The sequence below is a fragment of the Hemiscyllium ocellatum genome, unplaced genomic scaffold (genome assembly GCF_020745735.1).
Source record: "Hemiscyllium ocellatum isolate sHemOce1 unplaced genomic scaffold, sHemOce1.pat.X.cur. scaffold_2386_pat_ctg1, whole genome shotgun sequence".
Lineage (NCBI taxonomy): Eukaryota > Metazoa > Chordata > Chondrichthyes > Orectolobiformes > Hemiscylliidae > Hemiscyllium > Hemiscyllium ocellatum.
The window spans coordinates 22,372-42,104 of NW_026868074.1; the positions used below are offsets into that span (position 1 = coordinate 22,372).

A 19,733-nucleotide genomic window follows, 5' to 3' on the forward strand; every position below is an offset into this window, starting at 1 on the left:
AGGCCCTTCAGCCCAACAAGTCCACATCAACCCACCCAGACCCGTTTCTCTCTGAATAATGTACCTACGACTAGGGGCAATTTAGAATGGCCAATTCACACGACTTGCACGTCTTTAGACAGTGGGAGCGAACCGGAGCAAACCCACGCAGACTCTGGGCGAATGTGCAAACACGACACAGACAGTCCCCTAAAGCTGGAATCGTGACTGCGTCCCTAGTGCTGTGAGGCAGCAGTGCGAACCACTGAGCGGCTAGTTGGGCGGAATGGCCTGTTTCCAAACTGGAGGGATTCTATGCTTCTGTGATAGCTGAGAATCACCGGGAGACATGATTGGGAATGGTCATTCGGTCGCTTGGAGTGACTGAGGTCAGCGATCTCAAACTTTAATCGGTTCAGCGATCTCAAACTTTAATCGGTGAACACACACAGCCCCGTTCTTTGCCTGCAGAAGAAAGAAGTTGCAGGAAAACCTGCTCACCTGGTCGGAGACGAGAAATGAGAGGCGTTTCAGACATCAATTCCCAAAAGCAGCAGCTATGAGTCCAACAGGAGCGCCACCCGCCCCGCCGGTGGACGCTCGTGCTTCCAAGAAGCCGGTTGGACGACAAACGGGCGAGGAGCAATTTGAAGAACACAGCGCTCCTCAGCGTCATACCACAAGACTGAGAGGCCCCAGTGAGATTTGAACTCACGACCTCTGGTTTACAAGACCAGTGCTCTAACCGCTGAGCTATGGAGCCAGGCGCCAGGTCGCTCAGCGGAACTTGGCTGACTGGTTAACACTGGCTGAGTCAGAACGCTTGGGACACAGGTTCCAATCGACCCTCGCGTCACCGTCTGAACGGTTTGAACATTCTCCCCGTGGGTTTGCTCCGGCTGCTCCGTTTACAAAGAAGTGTAGCTTCTGCGGGATTGGCCACGCTTCATTGTCCCATTGTGTACGGTGATTGTGCGGGCTCGGTGGATTAGTCAGCATTCAATGTAGAATGATGCAGTGCGCGGAATGGGCCTGGGTAGATTGCTCTCTGCAGGTCGGTGTTGACGAGATAAGAATATATGAGATTGGTGACAGTGTGGAAACAGGCCCTTCAGCCCAACAAGTCCAAACTGTTTCCAAACTGGAGGGATTCTGTGCTCCTGTGATATCTGAGAATCACCGGGAGACATCATCGGTCAGCGATCTCAAACTGAAATCGGTGAACACACACGGCCCCGTTCTTTGCCTGCAGAACAAAGAAGTTTTTGGATTTCAACTGAACGCTGTAAGTGACAAAAGCAGAAGTTGCAGGAAAGCTCAACTTGACAAAAGTAGCAGCTCTCAGTCCAACAGGGTTATTCGGGAGCGCGTCGCGTACCTCTGGTGTTTGGGGGTGAAAACTCGCCCTTCCTCAGAAGCCGCTTGGACCATAAACAGGCGTTGAGCGATTCGAACATGGTACTCGTCAGTCGCATACCAAACATTGAAACTGACTGCGGGCTGGCCTGGCAAAGAGGATAAATGCGATGAGGCCCCAGTGAGATTTGAACTCACGCCCTCTGGTTTACGAGACCAGCGCTCTAACCGCTGAGCTATGGAGCCGGGCGAGCGGCCGCCGCGAACCTTTGGCTGATTGGGTAACAGCCCTCGCGTCACCGTCTGGACAGTTTGAACACTCTCTCTCCCCGTGCGCGCGTGGGTTTGCTCCGGGTGCTCCGGTTACAGAGATGTGCAGCTTCTGCGGGATTGGCCATGCTTCATTGTCCCATTGTGTACGGTGATTGTGCGGGCTCGATGGATTAGTCAGCATTCAATGTACAACGATGCAGTGTGCGGAATGGGTCTGGGTAGACTGCTCTCTGCAGGTCGGTGTTGACGAGATTAGAATAAATTAGATTGGCGACAGTGTGGAAACAGGCCCTTCAGCCCAACAAGTCCACATCAACCCACCCAGACCCGTTTCTCTCTGAATAATGTACCTACGACTAGGGGCAATTTAGAATGGCCAATTCACACGACTTGCACGTCTTTAGACAGTGGGAGCGAACCGGAGCAAACCCACGCAGACTCTGGGCGAATGTGCAAACACGACACAGACAGTCCCCTAAAGCTGGAATCGTGACTGCGTCCCTAGTGCTGTGAGGCAGCAGTGCGAACCACTGAGCGGCTAGTTGGGCGGAATGGCCTGTTTCCAAACTGGAGGGATTCTATGCTTCTGTGATAGCTGAGAATCACCGGGAGACATGATTGGGAATGGTCATTCGGTCGCTTGGAGTGACTGAGGTCAGCGATCTCAAACTTTAATCGGTTCAGCGATCTCAAACTTTAATCGGTGAACACACACAGCCCCGTTCTTTGCCTGCAGAAGAAAGAAGTTGCAGGAAAACCTGCTCACCTGGTCGGAGACGAGAAATGAGAGGCGTTTCAGACATCAATTCCCAAAAGCAGCAGCTATGAGTCCAACAGGAGCGCCACCCGCCCCGCCGGTGGACGCTCGTGCTTCCAAGAAGCCGGTTGGACGACAAACGGGCGAGGAGCAATTTGAAGAACACAGCGCTCCTCAGCGTCATACCACAAGACTGAGAGGCCCCAGTGAGATTTGAACTCACGACCTCTGGTTTACAAGACCAGTGCTCTAACCGCTGAGCTATGGAGCCAGGCGCCAGGTCGCTCAGCGGAACTTGGCTGACTGGTTAACACTGGCTGAGTCAGAACGCTTGGGACACAGGTTCCAATCGACCCTCGCGTCACCGTCTGAACGGTTTGAACATTCTCCCCGTGGGTTTGCTCCGGCTGCTCCGTTTACAAAGAAGTGTAGCTTCTGCGGGATTGGCCACGCTTCATTGTCCCATTGTGTACGGTGATTGTGCGGGCTCGGTGGATTAGTCAGCATTCAATGTAGAATGATGCAGTGCGCGGAATGGGCCTGGGTAGATTGCTCTCTGCAGGTCGGTGTTGACGAGATAAGAATATATGAGATTGGTGACAGTGTGGAAACAGGCCCTTCAGCCCAACAAGTCCAAACTGTTTCCAAACTGGAGGGATTCTGTGCTCCTGTGATATCTGAGAATCACCGGGAGACATCATCGGTCAGCGATCTCAAACTGAAATCGGTGAACACACACGGCCCCGTTCTTTGCCTGCAGAACAAAGAAGTTTTTGGATTTCAACTGAACGCTGTAAGTGACAAAAGCAGAAGTTGCAGGAAAGCTCAACTTGACAAAAGTAGCAGCTCTCAGTCCAACAGGGTTATTCGGGAGCGCGTCGCGTACCTCTGGTGTTTGGGGGTGAAAACTCGCCCTTCCTCAGAAGCCGCTTGGACCATAAACAGGCGTTGAGCGATTCGAACATGGTACTCGTCAGTCGCATACCAAACATTGAAACTGACTGCGGGCTGGCCTGGCAAAGAGGATAAATGCGATGAGGCCCCAGTGAGATTTGAACTCACGCCCTCTGGTTTACGAGACCAGCGCTCTAACCGCTGAGCTATGGAGCCGGGCGAGCGGCCGCCGCGAACCTTTGGCTGATTGGGTAACAGCCCTCGCGTCACCGTCTGGACAGTTTGAACACTCTCTCTCCCCGTGCGCGCGTGGGTTTGCTCCGGGTGCTCCGGTTACAGAGATGTGCAGCTTCTGCGGGATTGGCCATGCTTCATTGTCCCATTGTGTACGGTGATTGTGCGGGCTCGATGGATTAGTCAGCATTCAATGTACAACGATGCAGTGTGCGGAATGGGTCTGGGTAGACTGCTCTCTGCAGGTCGGTGTTGACGAGATTAGAATAAATTAGATTGGCGACAGTGTGGAAACAGGCCCTTCAGCCCAACAAGTCCACATCAACCCACCCAGACCCGTTTCTCTCTGAATAATGTACCTACGACTAGGGGCAATTTAGAATGGCCAATTCACACGACTTGCACGTCTTTAGACAGTGGGAGCGAACCGGAGCAAACCCACGCAGACTCTGGGCGAATGTGCAAACACGACACAGACAGTCCCCTAAAGCTGGAATCGTGACTGCGTCCCTAGTGCTGTGAGGCAGCAGTGCGAACCACTGAGCGGCTAGTTGGGCGGAATGGCCTGTTTCCAAACTGGAGGGATTCTATGCTTCTGTGATAGCTGAGAATCACCGGGAGACATGATTGGGAATGGTCATTCGGTCGCTTGGAGTGACTGAGGTCAGCGATCTCAAACTTTAATCGGTTCAGCGATCTCAAACTTTAATCGGTGAACACACACAGCCCCGTTCTTTGCCTGCAGAAGAAAGAAGTTGCAGGAAAACCTGCTCACCTGGTCGGAGACGAGAAATGAGAGGCGTTTCAGACATCAATTCCCAAAAGCAGCAGCTATGAGTCCAACAGGAGCGCCACCCGCCCCGCCGGTGGACGCTCGTGCTTCCAAGAAGCCGGTTGGACGACAAACGGGCGAGGAGCAATTTGAAGAACACAGCGCTCCTCAGCGTCATACCACAAGACTGAGAGGCCCCAGTGAGATTTGAACTCACGACCTCTGGTTTACAAGACCAGTGCTCTAACCGCTGAGCTATGGAGCCAGGCGCCAGGTCGCTCAGCGGAACTTGGCTGACTGGTTAACACTGGCTGAGTCAGAACGCTTGGGACACAGGTTCCAATCGACCCTCGCGTCACCGTCTGAACGGTTTGAACATTCTCCCCGTGGGTTTGCTCCGGCTGCTCCGTTTACAAAGAAGTGTAGCTTCTGCGGGATTGGCCACGCTTCATTGTCCCATTGTGTACGGTGATTGTGCGGGCTCGGTGGATTAGTCAGCATTCAATGTAGAATGATGCAGTGCGCGGAATGGGCCTGGTAGATTGCTCTCTGCAGGTCGGTGTTGACGAGATAAGAATATATGAGATTGGTGACAGTGTGGAAACAGGCCCTTCAGCCCAACAAGTCCAAACTGTTTCCAAACTGGAGGGATTCTGTGCTCCTGTGATATCTGAGAATCACCGGGAGACATCATCGGTCAGCGATCTCAAACTGAAATCGGTGAACACACACGGCCCCGTTCTTTGCCTGCAGAACAAAGAAGTTTTTGGATTTCAACTGAACGCTGTAAGTGACAAAAGCAGAAGTTGCAGGAAAGCTCAACTTGACAAAAGTAGCAGCTCTCAGTCCAACAGGGTTATTCGGGAGCGCGTCGCGTACCTCTGGTGTTTGGGGGTGAAAACTCGCCCTTCCTCAGAAGCCGCTTGGACCATAAACAGGCGTTGAGCGATTCGAACATGGTACTCGTCAGTCGCATACCAAACATTGAAACTGACTGCGGGCTGGCCTGGCAAAGAGGATAAATGCGATGAGGCCCCAGTGAGATTTGAACTCACGCCCTCTGGTTTACGAGACCAGCGCTCTAACCGCTGAGCTATGGAGCCGGGCGAGCGGCCGCCGCGAACCTTTGGCTGATTGGGTAACAGCCCTCGCGTCACCGTCTGGACAGTTTGAACACTCTCTCTCCCCGTGCGCGCGTGGGTTTGCTCCGGGTGCTCCGGTTACAGAGATGTGCAGCTTCTGCGGGATTGGCCATGCTTCATTGTCCCATTGTGTACGGTGATTGTGCGGGCTCGATGGATTAGTCAGCATTCAATGTACAACGATGCAGTGTGCGGAATGGGTCTGGGTAGACTGCTCTCTGCAGGTCGGTGTTGACGAGATTAGAATAAATTAGATTGGCGACAGTGTGGAAACAGGCCCTTCAGCCCAACAAGTCCACATCAACCCACCCAGACCCGTTTCTCTCTGAATAATGTACCTACGACTAGGGGCAATTTAGAATGGCCAATTCACACGACTTGCACGTCTTTAGACAGTGGGAGCGAACCGGAGCAAACCCACGCAGACTCTGGGCGAATGTGCAAACACGACACAGACAGTCCCCTAAAGCTGGAATCGTGACTGCGTCCCTAGTGCTGTGAGGCAGCAGTGCGAACCACTGAGCGGCTAGTTGGGCGGAATGGCCTGTTTCCAAACTGGAGGGATTCTATGCTTCTGTGATAGCTGAGAATCACCGGGAGACATGATTGGGAATGGTCATTCGGTCGCTTGGAGTGACTGAGGTCAGCGATCTCAAACTTTAATCGGTTCAGCGATCTCAAACTTTAATCGGTGAACACACACAGCCCCGTTCTTTGCCTGCAGAAGAAAGAAGTTGCAGGAAAACCTGCTCACCTGGTCGGAGACGAGAAATGAGAGGCGTTTCAGACATCAATTCCCAAAAGCAGCAGCTATGAGTCCAACAGGAGCGCCACCCGCCCCGCCGGTGGACGCTCGTGCTTCCAAGAAGCCGGTTGGACGACAAACGGGCGAGGAGCAATTTGAAGAACACAGCGCTCCTCAGCGTCATACCACAAGACTGAGAGGCCCCAGTGAGATTTGAACTCACGACCTCTGGTTTACAAGACCAGTGCTCTAACCGCTGAGCTATGGAGCCAGGCGCCAGGTCGCTCAGCGGAACTTGGCTGACTGGTTAACACTGGCTGAGTCAGAACGCTTGGGACACAGGTTCCAATCGACCCTCGCGTCACCGTCTGAACGGTTTGAACATTCTCCCCGTGGGTTTGCTCCGGCTGCTCCGTTTACAAAGAAGTGTAGCTTCTGCGGGATTGGCCACGCTTCATTGTCCCATTGTGTACGGTGATTGTGCGGGCTCGGTGGATTAGTCAGCATTCAATGTAGAATGATGCAGTGCGCGGAATGGGCCTGGGTAGATTGCTCTCTGCAGGTCGGTGTTGACGAGATAAGAATATATGAGATTGGTGACAGTGTGGAAACAGGCCCTTCAGCCCAACAAGTCCAAACTGTTTCCAAACTGGAGGGATTCTGTGCTCCTGTGATATCTGAGAATCACCGGGAGACATCATCGGTCAGCGATCTCAAACTGAAATCGGTGAACACACACGGCCCCGTTCTTTGCCTGCAGAACAAAGAAGTTTTTGGATTTCAACTGAACGCTGTAAGTGACAAAAGCAGAAGTTGCAGGAAAGCTCAACTTGACAAAAGTAGCAGCTCTCAGTCCAACAGGGTTATTCGGGAGCGCGTCGCGTACCTCTGGTGTTTGGGGGTGAAAACTCGCCCTTCCTCAGAAGCCGCTTGGACCATAAACAGGCGTTGAGCGATTCGAACATGGTACTCGTCAGTCGCATACCAAACATTGAAACTGACTGCGGGCTGGCCTGGCAAAGAGGATAAATGCGATGAGGCCCCAGTGAGATTTGAACTCACGCCCTCTGGTTTACGAGACCAGCGCTCTAACCGCTGAGCTATGGAGCCGGGCGAGCGGCCGCCGCGAACCTTTGGCTGATTGGGTAACAGCCCTCGCGTCACCGTCTGGACAGTTTGAACACTCTCTCTCCCCGTGCGCGCGTGGGTTTGCTCCGGGTGCTCCGGTTACAGAGATGTGCAGCTTCTGCGGGGATTGGCCATGCTTCATTGTCCCATTGTGTACGGTGATTGTGCGGGCTCGATGGATTAGTCAGCATTCAATGTACAACGATGCAGTGTGCGGAATGGGTCTGGGTAGACTGCTCTCTGCAGGTCGGTGTTGACGAGATTAGAATAAATTAGATTGGCGACAGTGTGGAAACAGGCCCTTCAGCCCAACAAGTCCACATCAACCCACCAGACCCGTTTCTCTCTGAATAATGTACCTACGACTAGGGGCAATTTAGAATGGCCAATTCACACGACTTGCACGTCTTTAGACAGTGGGAGCGAACCGGAGCAAACCCACGCAGACTCTGGGCGAATGTGCAAACACGACACAGACAGTCCCCTAAAGCTGGAATCGTGACTGCGTCCCTAGTGCTGTGAGGCAGCAGTGCGAACCACTGAGCGGCTAGTTGGGCGGAATGGCCTGTTTCCAAACTGGAGGGATTCTATGCTTCTGTGATAGCTGAGAATCACCGGGAGACATGATTGGGAATGGTCATTCGGTCGCTTGGAGTGACTGAGGTCAGCGATCTCAAACTTTAATCGGTTCAGCGATCTCAAACTTTAATCGGTGAACACACACAGCCCCGTTCTTTGCCTGCAGAAGAAAGAAGTTGCAGGAAAACCTGCTCACCTGGTCGGAGACGAGAAATGAGAGGCGTTTCAGACATCAATTCCCAAAAGCAGCAGCTATGAGTCCAACAGGAGCGCCACCCGCCCCGCCGGTGGACGCTCGTGCTTCCAAGAAGCCGGTTGGACGACAAACGGGCGAGGAGCAATTTGAAGAACACAGCGCTCCTCAGCGTCATACCACAAGACTGAGAGGCCCCAGTGAGATTTGAACTCACGATCTCTGGTTTACAAGACCAGTGCTCTAACCGCTGAGCTATGGAGCCAGGCGCCAGGTCGCTCAGCGGAACTTGGCTGACTGGTTAACACTGGCTGAGTCAGAACGCTTGGGACACAGGTTCCAATCGACCCTCGCGTCACCGTCTGAACGGTTTGAACATTCTCCCCGTGGGTTTGCTCCGGCTGCTCCGTTTACAAAGAAGTGTAGCTTCTGCGGGATTGGCCACGCTTCATTGTCCCATTGTGTACGGTGATTGTGCGGGCTCGGTGGATTAGTCAGCATTCAATGTAGAATGATGCAGTGCGCGGAATGGGCCTGGGTAGATTGCTCTCTGCAGGTCGGTGTTGACGAGATAAGAATATATGAGATTGGTGACAGTGTGGAAACAGGCCCTTCAGCCCAACAAGTCCAAACTGTTTCCAAACTGGAGGGATTCTGTGCTCCTGTGATATCTGAGAATCACCGGGAGACATCATCGGTCAGCGATCTCAAACTGAAATCGGTGAACACACACGGCCCCGTTCTTTGCCTGCAGAACAAAGAAGTTTTTGGATTTCAACTGAACGCTGTAAGTGACAAAAGCAGAAGTTGCAGGAAAGCTCAACTTGACAAAAGTAGCAGCTCTCAGTCCAACAGGGTTATTCGGGAGCGCGTCGCGTACCTCTGGTGTTTGGGGGTGAAAACTCGCCCTTCCTCAGAAGCCGCTTGGACCATAAACAGGCGTTGAGCGATTCGAACATGGTACTCGTCAGTCGCATACCAAACATTGAAACTGACTGCGGGCTGGCCTGGCAAAGAGGATAAATGCGATGAGGCCCCAGTGAGATTTGAACTCACGCCCTCTGGTTTACGAGACCAGCGCTCTAACCGCTGAGCTATGGAGCCGGGCGAGCGGCCGCCGCGAACCTTTGGCTGATTGGGTAACAGCCCTCGCGTCACCGTCTGGACAGTTTGAACACTCTCTCTCCCCGTGCGCGCGTGGGTTTGCTCCGGCTGCTCCGGTTACAGAGATGTGCAGCTTCTGCGGGATTGGCCATGCTTCATTGTCCCATTGTGTACGGTGATTGTGCGGGCTCGATGGATTAGTCAGCATTCAATGTACAACGATGCAGTGTGCGGAATGGGTCTGGGTAGACTGCTCTCTGCAGGTCGGTGTTGACGAGATTAGAATAAATTAGATTGGCGACAGTGTGGAAACAGGCCCTTCAGCCCAACAAGTCCACATCAACCCACCCAGACCCGTTTCTCTCTGAATAATGTACCTACGACTAGGGGCAATTTAGAATGGCCAATTCACACGACTTGCACGTCTTTAGACAGTGGGAGCGAACCGGAGCAAACCCACGCAGACTCTGGGCGAATGTGCAAACACGACACAGACAGTCCCCTAAAGCTGGAATCGTGACTGCGTCCCTAGTGCTGTGAGGCAGCAGTGCGAACCACTGAGCGGCTAGTTGGGCGGAATGGCCTGTTTCCAAACTGGAGGGATTCTATGCTTCTGTGATAGCTGAGAATCACCGGGAGACATGATTGGGAATGGTCATTCGGTCGCTTGGAGTGACTGAGGTCAGCGATCTCAAACTTTAATCGGTTCAGCGATCTCAAACTTTAATCGGTGAACACACACAGCCCCGTTCTTTGCCTGCAGAAGAAAGAAGTTGCAGGAAAACCTGCTCACCTGGTCGGAGACGAGAAATGAGAGGCGTTTCAGACATCAATTCCCAAAAGCAGCAGCTATGAGTCCAACAGGAGCGCCACCCGCCCCGCCGGTGGACGCTCGTGCTTCCAAGAAGCCGGTTGGACGACAAACGGGCGAGGAGCAATTTGAAGAACACAGCGCTCCTCAGCGTCATACCACAAGACTGAGAGGCCCCAGTGAGATTTGAACTCACGACCTCTGGTTTACAAGACCAGTGCTCTAACCGCTGAGCTATGGAGCCAGGCGCCAGGTCGCTCAGCGGAACTTGGCTGACTGGTTAACACTGGCTGAGTCAGAACGCTTGGGACACAGGTTCCAATCGACCCTCGCGTCACCGTCTGAACGGTTTGAACATTCTCCCCGTGGGTTTGCTCCGGCTGCTCCGTTTACAAAGAAGTGTAGCTTCTGCGGGATTGGCCACGCTTCATTGTCCCATTGTGTACGGTGATTGTGCGGGCTCGGTGGATTAGTCAGCATTCAATGTAGAATGATGCAGTGCGCGGAATGGGCCTGGGTAGATTGCTCTCTGCAGGTCGGTGTTGACGAGATAAGAATATATGAGATTGGTGACAGTGTGGAAACAGGCCCTTCAGCCCAACAAGTCCAAACTGTTTCCAAACTGGAGGGATTCTGTGCTCCTGTGATATCTGAGAATCACCGGGAGACATCATCGGTCAGCGATCTCAAACTGAAATCGGTGAACACACACGGCCCCGTTCTTTGCCTGCAGAACAAAGAAGTTTTTGGATTTCAACTGAACGCTGTAAGTGACAAAAGCAGAAGTTGCAGGAAAGCTCAACTTGACAAAAGTAGCAGCTCTCAGTCCAACAGGGTTATTCGGGAGCGCGTCGCGTACCTCTGGTGTTTGGGGGTGAAAACTCGCCCTTCCTCAGAAGCCGCTTGGACCATAAACAGGCGTTGAGCGATTCGAACATGGTACTCGTCAGTCGCATACCAAACATTGAAACTGACTGCGGGCTGGCCTGGCAAAGAGGATAAATGCGATGAGGCCCCAGTGAGATTTGAACTCACGCCCTCTGGTTTACGAGACCAGCGCTCTAACCGCTGAGCTATGGAGCCGGGCGAGCGGCCGCCGCGAACCTTTGGCTGATTGGGTAACAGCCCTCGCGTCACCGTCTGGACAGTTTGAACACTCTCTCTCCCCGTGCGCGCGTGGGTTTGCTCCGGGTGCTCCGGTTACAGAGATGTGCAGCTTCTGCGGGATTGGCCATGCTTCATTGTCCCATTGTGTACGGTGATTGTGCGGGCTCGATGGATTAGTCAGCATTCAATGTACAACGATGCAGTGTGCGGAATGGGTCTGGGTAGACTGCTCTCTGCAGGTCGGTGTTGACGAGATTAGAATAAATTAGATTGGCGACAGTGTGGAAACAGGCCCTTCAGCCCAACAAGTCCACATCAACCCACCCAGACCCGTTTCTCTCTGAATAATGTACCTACGACTAGGGGCAATTTAGAATGGCCAATTCACACGACTTGCACGTCTTTAGACAGTGGGAGCGAACCGGAGCAAACCCACGCAGACTCTGGGCGAATGTGCAAACACGACACAGACAGTCCCCTAAAGCTGGAATCGTGACTGCGTCCCTAGTGCTGTGAGGCAGCAGTGCGAACCACTGAGCGGCTAGTTGGGCGGAATGGCCTGTTTCCAAACTGGAGGGATTCTATGCTTCTGTGATAGCTGAGAATCACCGGGAGACATGATTGGGAATGGTCATTCGGTCGCTTGGAGTGACTGAGGTCAGCGATCTCAAACTTTAATCGGTTCAGCGATCTCAAACTTTAATCGGTGAACACACACAGCCCCGTTCTTTGCCTGCAGAAGAAAGAAGTTGCAGGAAAACCTGCTCACCTGGTCGGAGACGAGAAATGAGAGGCGTTTCAGACATCAATTCCCAAAAGCAGCAGCTATGAGTCCAACAGGAGCGCCACCCGCCCCGCCGGTGGACGCTCGTGCTTCCAAGAAGCCGGTTGGACGACAAACGGGCGAGGAGCAATTTGAAGAACACAGCGCTCCTCAGCGTCATACCACAAGACTGAGAGGCCCCAGTGAGATTTGAACTCACGATCTCTGGTTTACAAGACCAGTGCTCTAACCGCTGAGCTATGGAGCCAGGCGCCAGGTCGCTCAGCGGAACTTGGCTGACTGGTTAACACTGGCTGAGTCAGAACGCTTGGGACACAGGTTCCAATCGACCCTCGCGTCACCGTCTGAACGGTTTGAACATTCTCCCCGTGGGTTTGCTCCGGCTGCTCCGTTTACAAAGAAGTGTAGCTTCTGCGGGATTGGCCACGCTTCATTGTCCCATTGTGTACGGTGATTGTGCGGGCTCGGTGGATTAGTCAGCATTCAATGTAGAATGATGCAGTGCGCGGAATGGGCCTGGGTAGATTGCTCTCTGCAGGTCGGTGTTGACGAGATAAGAATATATGAGATTGGTGACAGTGTGGAAACAGGCCCTTCAGCCCAACAAGTCCAAACTGTTTCCAAACTGGAGGGATTCTGTGCTCCTGTGATATCTGAGAATCACCGGGAGACATCATCGGTCAGCGATCTCAAACTGAAATCGGTGAACACACACGGCCCCGTTCTTTGCCTGCAGAACAAAGAAGTTTTTGGATTTCAACTGAACGCTGTAAGTGACAAAAGCAGAAGTTGCAGGAAAGCTCAACTTGACAAAAGTAGCAGCTCTCAGTCCAACAGGGTTATTCGGGAGCGCGTCGCGTACCTCTGGTGTTTGGGGGTGAAAACTCGCCCTTCCTCAGAAGCCGCTTGGACCATAAACAGGCGTTGAGCGATTCGAACATGGTACTCGTCAGTCGCATACCAAACATTGAAACTGACTGCGGGCTGGCCTGGCAAAGAGGATAAATGCGATGAGGCCCCAGTGAGATTTGAACTCACGCCCTCTGGTTTACGAGACCAGCGCTCTAACCGCTGAGCTATGGAGCCGGGCGAGCGGCCGCCGCGAACCTTTGGCTGATTGGGTAACAGCCCTCGCGTCACCGTCTGGACAGTTTGAACACTCTCTCTCCCCGTGCGCGCGTGGGTTTGCTCCGGCTGCTCCGGTTACAGAGATGTGCAGCTTCTGCGGGATTGGCCATGCTTCATTGTCCCATTGTGTACGGTGATTGTGCGGGCTCGATGGATTAGTCAGCATTCAATGTACAACGATGCAGTGTGCGGAATGGGTCTGGGTAGACTGCTCTCTGCAGGTCGGTGTTGACGAGATTAGAATAAATTAGATTGGCGACAGTGTGGAAACAGGCCCTTCAGCCCAACAAGTCCACATCAACCCACCCAGACCCGTTTCTCTCTGAATAATGTACCTACGACTAGGGGCAATTTAGAATGGCCAATTCACACGACTTGCACGTCTTTAGACAGTGGGAGCGAACCGGAGCAAACCCACGCAGACTCTGGGCGAATGTGCAAACACGACACAGACAGTCCCCTAAAGCTGGAATCGTGACTGCGTCCCTAGTGCTGTGAGGCAGCAGTGCGAACCACTGAGCGGCTAGTTGGGCGGAATGGCCTGTTTCCAAACTGGAGGGATTCTATGCTTCTGTGATAGCTGAGAATCACCGGGAGACATGATTGGGAATGGTCATTCGGTCGCTTGGAGTGACTGAGGTCAGCGATCTCAAACTTTAATCGGTTCAGCGATCTCAAACTTTAATCGGTGAACACACACAGCCCCGTTCTTTGCCTGCAGAAGAAAGAAGTTGCAGGAAAACCTGCTCACCTGGTCGGAGACGAGAAATGAGAGGCGTTTCAGACATCAATTCCCAAAAGCAGCAGCTATGAGTCCAACAGGAGCGCCACCCGCCCCGCCGGTGGACGCTCGTGCTTCCAAGAAGCCGGTTGGACGACAAACGGGCGAGGAGCAATTTGAAGAACACAGCGCTCCTCAGCGTCATACCACAAGACTGAGAGGCCCCAGTGAGATTTGAACTCACGATCTCTGGTTTACAAGACCAGTGCTCTAACCGCTGAGCTATGGAGCCAGGCGCCAGGTCGCTCAGCGGAACTTGGCTGACTGGTTAACACTGGCTGAGTCAGAACGCTTGGGACACAGGTTCCAATCGACCCTCGCGTCACCGTCTGAACGGTTTGAACATTCTCCCCGTGGGTTTGCTCCGGCTGCTCCGTTTACAAAGAAGTGTAGCTTCTGCGGGATTGGCCACGCTTCATTGTCCCATTGTGTACGGTGATTGTGCGGGCTCGGTGGATTAGTCAGCATTCAATGTAGAATGATGCAGTGCGCGGAATGGGCCTGGGTAGATTGCTCTCTGCAGGTCGGTGTTGACGAGATAAGAATATATGAGATTGGTGACAGTGTGGAAACAGGCCCTTCAGCCCAACAAGTCCAAACTGTTTCCAAACTGGAGGGATTCTGTGCTCCTGTGATATCTGAGAATCACCGGGAGACATCATCGGTCAGCGATCTCAAACTGAAATCGGTGAACACACACGGCCCCGTTCTTTGCCTGCAGAACAAAGAAGTTTTTGGATTTCAACTGAACGCTGTAAGTGACAAAAGCAGAAGTTGCAGGAAAGCTCAACTTGACAAAAGTAGCAGCTCTCAGTCCAACAGGGTTATTCGGGAGCGCGTCGCGTACCTCTGGTGTTTGGGGGTGAAAACTCGCCCTTCCTCAGAAGCCGCTTGGACCATAAACAGGCGTTGAGCGATTCGAACATGGTACTCGTCAGTCGCATACCAAACATTGAAACTGACTGCGGGCTGGCCTGGCAAAGAGGATAAATGCGATGAGGCCCCAGTGAGATTTGAACTCACGCCCTCTGGTTTACGAGACCAGCGCTCTAACCGCTGAGCTATGGAGCCGGGCGAGCGGCCGCCGCGAACCTTTGGCTGATTGGGTAACAGCCCTCGCGTCACCGTCTGGACAGTTTGAACACTCTCTCTCCCCGTGCGCGCGTGGGTTTGCTCCGGGTGCTCCGGTTACAGAGATGTGCAGCTTCTGCGGGATTGGCCATGCTTCATTGTCCCATTGTGTACGGTGATTGTGCGGGCTCGATGGATTAGTCAGCATTCAATGTACAACGATGCAGTGTGCGGAATGGGTCTGGGTAGACTGCTCTCTGCAGGTCGGTGTTGACGAGATTAGAATAAATTAGATTGGCGACAGTGTGGAAACAGGCCCTTCAGCCCAACAAGTCCACATCAACCCACCCAGACCCGTTTCTCTCTGAATAATGTACCTACGACTAGGGGCAATTTAGAATGGCCAATTCACACGACTTGCACGTCTTTAGACAGTGGGAGCGAACCGGAGCAAACCCACGCAGACTCTGGGCGAATGTGCAAACACGACACAGACAGTCCCCTAAAGCTGGAATCGTGACTGCGTCCCTAGTGCTGTGAGGCAGCAGTGCGAACCACTGAGCGGCTAGTTGGGCGGAATGGCCTGTTTCCAAACTGGAGGGATTCTATGCTTCTGTGATAGCTGAGAATCACCGGGAGACATGATTGGGAATGGTCATTCGGTCGCTTGGAGTGACTGAGGTCAGCGATCTCAAACTTTAATCGGTTCAGCGATCTCAAACTTTAATCGGTGAACACACACAGCCCCGTTCTTTGCCTGCAGAAGAAAGAAGTTGCAGGAAAACCTGCTCACCTGGTCGGAGACGAGAAATGAGAGGCGTTTCAGACATCAATTCCCAAAAGCAGCAGCTATGAGTCCAACAGGAGCGCCACCCGCCCCGCCGGTGGACGCTCGTGCTTCCAAGAAGCCGGTTGGACGACAAACGGGCGAGGAGCAATTTGAAGAACACAGCGCTCCTCAGCGTCATACCACAAGACTGAGAGGCCCCAGTGAGATTTGAACTCACGACCTCTGGTTTACAAGACCAGTGCTCTAACCGCTGAGCTATGGAGCCAGGCGCCAGGTCGCTCAGCGGAACTTGGCTGACTGGTTAACACTGGCTGAGTCAGAACGCTTGGGACACAGGTTCCAATCGACCCTCGCGTCACCGTCTGAACGGTTTGAACATTCTCCCCGTGGGTTTGCTCCGGCTGCTCCGTTTACAAAGAAGTGTAGCTTCTGCGGGATTGGCCACGCTTCATTGTCCCATTGTGTACGGTGATTGTGCGGGCTCGGTGGATTAGTCAGCATTCAATGTAGAATGATGCAGTGCGCGGAATGGGCCTGGGTAGATTGCTCTCTGCAGGTCGGTGTTGACGAGATAAGAATATATGAGATTGGTGACAGTGTGGAAACAGGCCCTTCAGCCCAACAAGTCCAAACTGTTTCCAAACTGGAGGGATTCTGTGCTCCTGTGATATCTGAGAATCACCGGGAGACATCATCGGTCAGCGATCTCAAACTGAAATCGGTGAACACACACGGCCCCGTTCTTTGCCTGCAGAACAAAGAAGTTTTTGGATTTCAACTGAACGCTGTAAGTGACAAAAGCAGAAGTTGCAGGAAAGCTCAACTTGACAAAAGTAGCAGCTCTCAGTCCAACAGGGTTATTCGGGAGCGCGTCGCGTACCTCTGGTGTTTGGGGGTGAAAACTCGCCCTTCCTCAGAAGCCGCTTGGACCATAAACAGGCGTTGAGCGATTCGAACATGGTACTCGTCAGTCGCATACCAAACATTGAAACTGACTGCGGGCTGGCCTGGCAAAGAGGATAAATGCGATGAGGCCCCAGTGAGATTTGAACTCACGCCCTCTGGTTTACGAGACCAGCGCTCTAACCGCTGAGCTATGGAGCCGGGCGAGCGGCCGCCGCGAACCTTTGGCTGATTGGGTAACAGCCCTCGCGTCACCGTCTGGACAGTTTGAACACTCTCTCTCCCCGTGCGCGCGTGGGTTTGCTCCGGGTGCTCCGGTTACAGAGATGTGCAGCTTCTGCGGGATTGGCCATGCTTCATTGTCCCATTGTGTACGGTGATTGTGCGGGCTCGATGGATTAGTCAGCATTCAATGTACAACGATGCAGTGTGCGGAATGGGTCTGGGTAGACTGCTCTCTGCAGGTCGGTGTTGACGAGATTAGAATAAATTAGATTGGCGACAGTGTGGAAACAGGCCCTTCAGCCCAACAAGTCCACATCAACCCACCCAGACCCGTTTCTCTCTGAATAATGTACCTACGACTAGGGGCAATTTAGAATGGCCAATTCACACGACTTGCACGTCTTTAGACAGTGGGAGCGAACCGGAGCAAACCCACGCAGACTCTGGGCGAATGTGCAAACACGACACAGACAGTCCCCTAAAGCTGGAATCGTGACTGCGTCCCTAGTGCTGTGAGGCAGCAGTGCGAACCACTGAGCGGCTAGTTGGGCGGAATGGCCTGTTTCCAAACTGGAGGGATTCTATGCTTCTGTGATAGCTGAGAATCACCGGGAGACATGATTGGGAATGGTCATTCGGTCGCTTGGAGTGACTGAGGTCAGCGATCTCAAACTTTAATCGGTTCAGCGATCTCAAACTTTAATCGGTGAACACACACAGCCCCGTTCTTTGCCTGCAGAAGAAAGAAGTTGCAGGAAAACCTGCTCACCTGGTCGGAGACGAGAAATGAGAGGCGTTTCAGACATCAATTCCCAAAAGCAGCAGCTATGAGTCCAACAGGAGCGCCACCCGCCCCGCCGGTGGACGCTCGTGCTTCCAAGAAGCCGGTTGGACGACAAACGGGCGAGGAGCAATTTGAAGAACACAGCGCTCCTCAGCGTCATACCACAAGACTGAGAGGCCCCAGTGAGATTTGAACTCACGACCTCTGGTTTACAAGACCAGTGCTCTAACCGCTGAGCTATGGAGCCAGGCGCCAGGTCGCTCAGCGGAACTTGGCTGACTGGTTAACACTGGCTGAGTCAGAACGCTTGGGACACAGGTTCCAATCGACCCTCGCGTCACCGTCTGAACGGTTTGAACATTCTCCCCGTGGGTTTGCTCCGGCTGCTCCGTTTACAAAGAAGTGTAGCTTCTGCGGGATTGGCCACGCTTCATTGTCCCATTGTGTACGGTGATTGTGCGGGCTCGGTGGATTAGTCAGCATTCAATGTAGAATGATGCAGTGCGCGGAATGGGCCTGGGTAGATTGCTCTCTGCAGGTCGGTGTTGACGAGATAAGAATATATGAGATTGGTGACAGTGTGGAAACAGGCCCTTCAGCCCAACAAGTCCAAACTGTTTCCAAACTGGAGGGATTCTGTGCTCCTGTGATATCTGAGAATCACCGGGAGACATCATCGGTCAGCGATCTCAAACTGAAATCGGTGAACACACACGGCCCCGTTCTTTGCCTGCAGAACAAAGAAGTTTTTGGATTTCAACTGAACGCTGTAAGTGACAAAAGCAGAAGTTGCAGGAAAGCTCAACTTGACAAAAGTAGCAGCTCTCAGTCCAACAGGGTTATTCGGGAGCGCGTCGCGTACCTCTGGTGTTTGGGGGTGAAAACTCGCCCTTCCTCAGAAGCCGCTTGGACCATAAACAGGCGTTGAGCGATTCGAACATGGTACTCGTCAGTCGCATACCAAACATTGAAACTGACTGCGGGCTGGCCTGGCAAAGAGGATAAATGCGATGAGGCCCCAGTGAGATTTGAACTCACGCCCTCTGGTTTACGAGACCAGCGCTCTAACCGCTGAGCTATGGAGCCGGGCGAGCGGCCGCCGCGAACCTTTGGCTGATTGGGTAACAGCCCTCGCGTCACCGTCTGGACAGTTTGAACACTCTCTCTCCCCGTGCGCGCGTGGGTTTGCTCCGGCTGCTCCGGTTACAGAGATGTGCAGCTTCTGCGGGATTGGCCATGCTTCATTGTCCCATTGTGTACGGTGATTGTGCGGGCTCGATGGATTAGTCAGCATTCAATGTACAACGATGCAGTGTGCGGAATGGGTCTGGGTAGACTGCTCTCTGCAGGTCGGTGTTGACGAGATTAGAATAAATTAGATTGGCGACAGTGTGGAAACAGGCCCTTCAGCCCAACAAGTCCACATCAACCCACCCAGACCCGTTTCTCTCTGAATAATGTACCTACGACTAGGGGCAATTTAGAATGGCCAATTCACACGACTTGCACGTCTTTAGACAGTGGGAGCGAACCGGAGCAAACCCACGCAGACTCTGGGCGAATGTGCAAACACGACACAGACAGTCCCCTAAAGCTGGAATCGTGACTGCGTCCCTAGTGCTGTGAGGCAGCAGTGCGAACCACTGAGCGGCTAGTTGGGCGGAATGGCCTGTTTCCAAACTGGAGGGATTCTATGCTTCTGTGATAGCTGAGAATCACCGGGAGACATGATTGGGAATGGTCATTCGGTCGCTTGGAGTGACTGAGGTCAGCGATCTCAAACTTTAATCGGTTCAGCGATCTCAAACTTTAATCGGTGAACACACACAGCCCCGTTCTTTGCCTGCAGAAGAAAGAAGTTGCAGGAAAACCTGCTCACCTGGTCGGAGACGAGAAATGAGAGGCGTTTCAGACATCAATTCCCAAAAGCAGCAGCTATGAGTCCAACAGGAGCGCCACCCGCCCCGCCGGTGGACGCTCGTGCTTCCAAGAAGCCGGTTGGACGACAAACGGGCGAGGAGCAATTTGAAGAACACAGCGCTCCTCAGCGTCATACCACAAGACTGAGAGGCCCCAGTGAGATTTGAACTCACGACCTCTGGTTTACAAGACCAGTGCTCTAACCGCTGAGCTATGGAGCCAGGCGCCAGGTCGCTCAGCGGAACTTGGCTGACTGGTTAACACTGGCTGAGT

At 53.1% G+C, this 19,733-nt stretch overlaps 18 non-coding genes across 18 annotated transcripts; all 18 read right to left on the reverse strand.

Annotated features, from left to right (window-relative positions):
* Positions 1–669: 669 nt before the first annotated feature.
* On the reverse strand, positions 670–742 carry trnat-ugu (transfer RNA threonine (anticodon UGU)). Its single transcript has one exon. It is a non-coding gene; the product is annotated as a tRNA-Thr (tRNA).
* Positions 743–1,508: 766 nt separating this feature from the next.
* trnat-cgu (transfer RNA threonine (anticodon CGU)) lies at positions 1,509–1,581 on the reverse strand. Its single transcript has one exon. It is a non-coding gene; the product is annotated as a tRNA-Thr (tRNA).
* A 982-nt stretch (positions 1,582–2,563) lies between these two features.
* Positions 2,564–2,636, reverse strand: trnat-ugu (transfer RNA threonine (anticodon UGU)). Its single transcript has one exon. It is a non-coding gene; the product is annotated as a tRNA-Thr (tRNA).
* Positions 2,637–3,402: 766 nt separating this feature from the next.
* trnat-cgu (transfer RNA threonine (anticodon CGU)) lies at positions 3,403–3,475 on the reverse strand. Its single transcript has one exon. It is a non-coding gene; the product is annotated as a tRNA-Thr (tRNA).
* Positions 3,476–4,457: 982 nt separating this feature from the next.
* On the reverse strand, positions 4,458–4,530 carry trnat-ugu (transfer RNA threonine (anticodon UGU)). The gene has a single exon. It is a non-coding gene; the product is annotated as a tRNA-Thr (tRNA).
* Positions 4,531–5,295: 765 nt separating this feature from the next.
* trnat-cgu (transfer RNA threonine (anticodon CGU)) lies at positions 5,296–5,368 on the reverse strand. The gene has a single exon. It is a non-coding gene; the product is annotated as a tRNA-Thr (tRNA).
* A 982-nt stretch (positions 5,369–6,350) lies between these two features.
* Positions 6,351–6,423, reverse strand: trnat-ugu (transfer RNA threonine (anticodon UGU)). The gene has a single exon. It is a non-coding gene; the product is annotated as a tRNA-Thr (tRNA).
* Positions 6,424–7,189: 766 nt separating this feature from the next.
* Positions 7,190–7,262, reverse strand: trnat-cgu (transfer RNA threonine (anticodon CGU)). Its single transcript has one exon. It is a non-coding gene; the product is annotated as a tRNA-Thr (tRNA).
* Positions 7,263–9,083: 1,821 nt separating this feature from the next.
* Positions 9,084–9,156, reverse strand: trnat-cgu (transfer RNA threonine (anticodon CGU)). Its single transcript has one exon. It is a non-coding gene; the product is annotated as a tRNA-Thr (tRNA).
* A 982-nt stretch (positions 9,157–10,138) lies between these two features.
* trnat-ugu (transfer RNA threonine (anticodon UGU)) lies at positions 10,139–10,211 on the reverse strand. Its single transcript has one exon. It is a non-coding gene; the product is annotated as a tRNA-Thr (tRNA).
* Positions 10,212–10,977: 766 nt separating this feature from the next.
* Positions 10,978–11,050, reverse strand: trnat-cgu (transfer RNA threonine (anticodon CGU)). The gene has a single exon. It is a non-coding gene; the product is annotated as a tRNA-Thr (tRNA).
* A 1,821-nt stretch (positions 11,051–12,871) lies between these two features.
* Positions 12,872–12,944, reverse strand: trnat-cgu (transfer RNA threonine (anticodon CGU)). The gene has a single exon. It is a non-coding gene; the product is annotated as a tRNA-Thr (tRNA).
* Positions 12,945–14,765: 1,821 nt separating this feature from the next.
* trnat-cgu (transfer RNA threonine (anticodon CGU)) lies at positions 14,766–14,838 on the reverse strand. Its single transcript has one exon. It is a non-coding gene; the product is annotated as a tRNA-Thr (tRNA).
* Positions 14,839–15,820: 982 nt separating this feature from the next.
* trnat-ugu (transfer RNA threonine (anticodon UGU)) lies at positions 15,821–15,893 on the reverse strand. Its single transcript has one exon. It is a non-coding gene; the product is annotated as a tRNA-Thr (tRNA).
* A 766-nt stretch (positions 15,894–16,659) lies between these two features.
* Positions 16,660–16,732, reverse strand: trnat-cgu (transfer RNA threonine (anticodon CGU)). Its single transcript has one exon. It is a non-coding gene; the product is annotated as a tRNA-Thr (tRNA).
* A 982-nt stretch (positions 16,733–17,714) lies between these two features.
* On the reverse strand, positions 17,715–17,787 carry trnat-ugu (transfer RNA threonine (anticodon UGU)). The gene has a single exon. It is a non-coding gene; the product is annotated as a tRNA-Thr (tRNA).
* A 766-nt stretch (positions 17,788–18,553) lies between these two features.
* Positions 18,554–18,626, reverse strand: trnat-cgu (transfer RNA threonine (anticodon CGU)). Its single transcript has one exon. It is a non-coding gene; the product is annotated as a tRNA-Thr (tRNA).
* A 982-nt stretch (positions 18,627–19,608) lies between these two features.
* Positions 19,609–19,681, reverse strand: trnat-ugu (transfer RNA threonine (anticodon UGU)). The gene has a single exon. It is a non-coding gene; the product is annotated as a tRNA-Thr (tRNA).
* Positions 19,682–19,733: the final 52 nt, after the last annotated feature.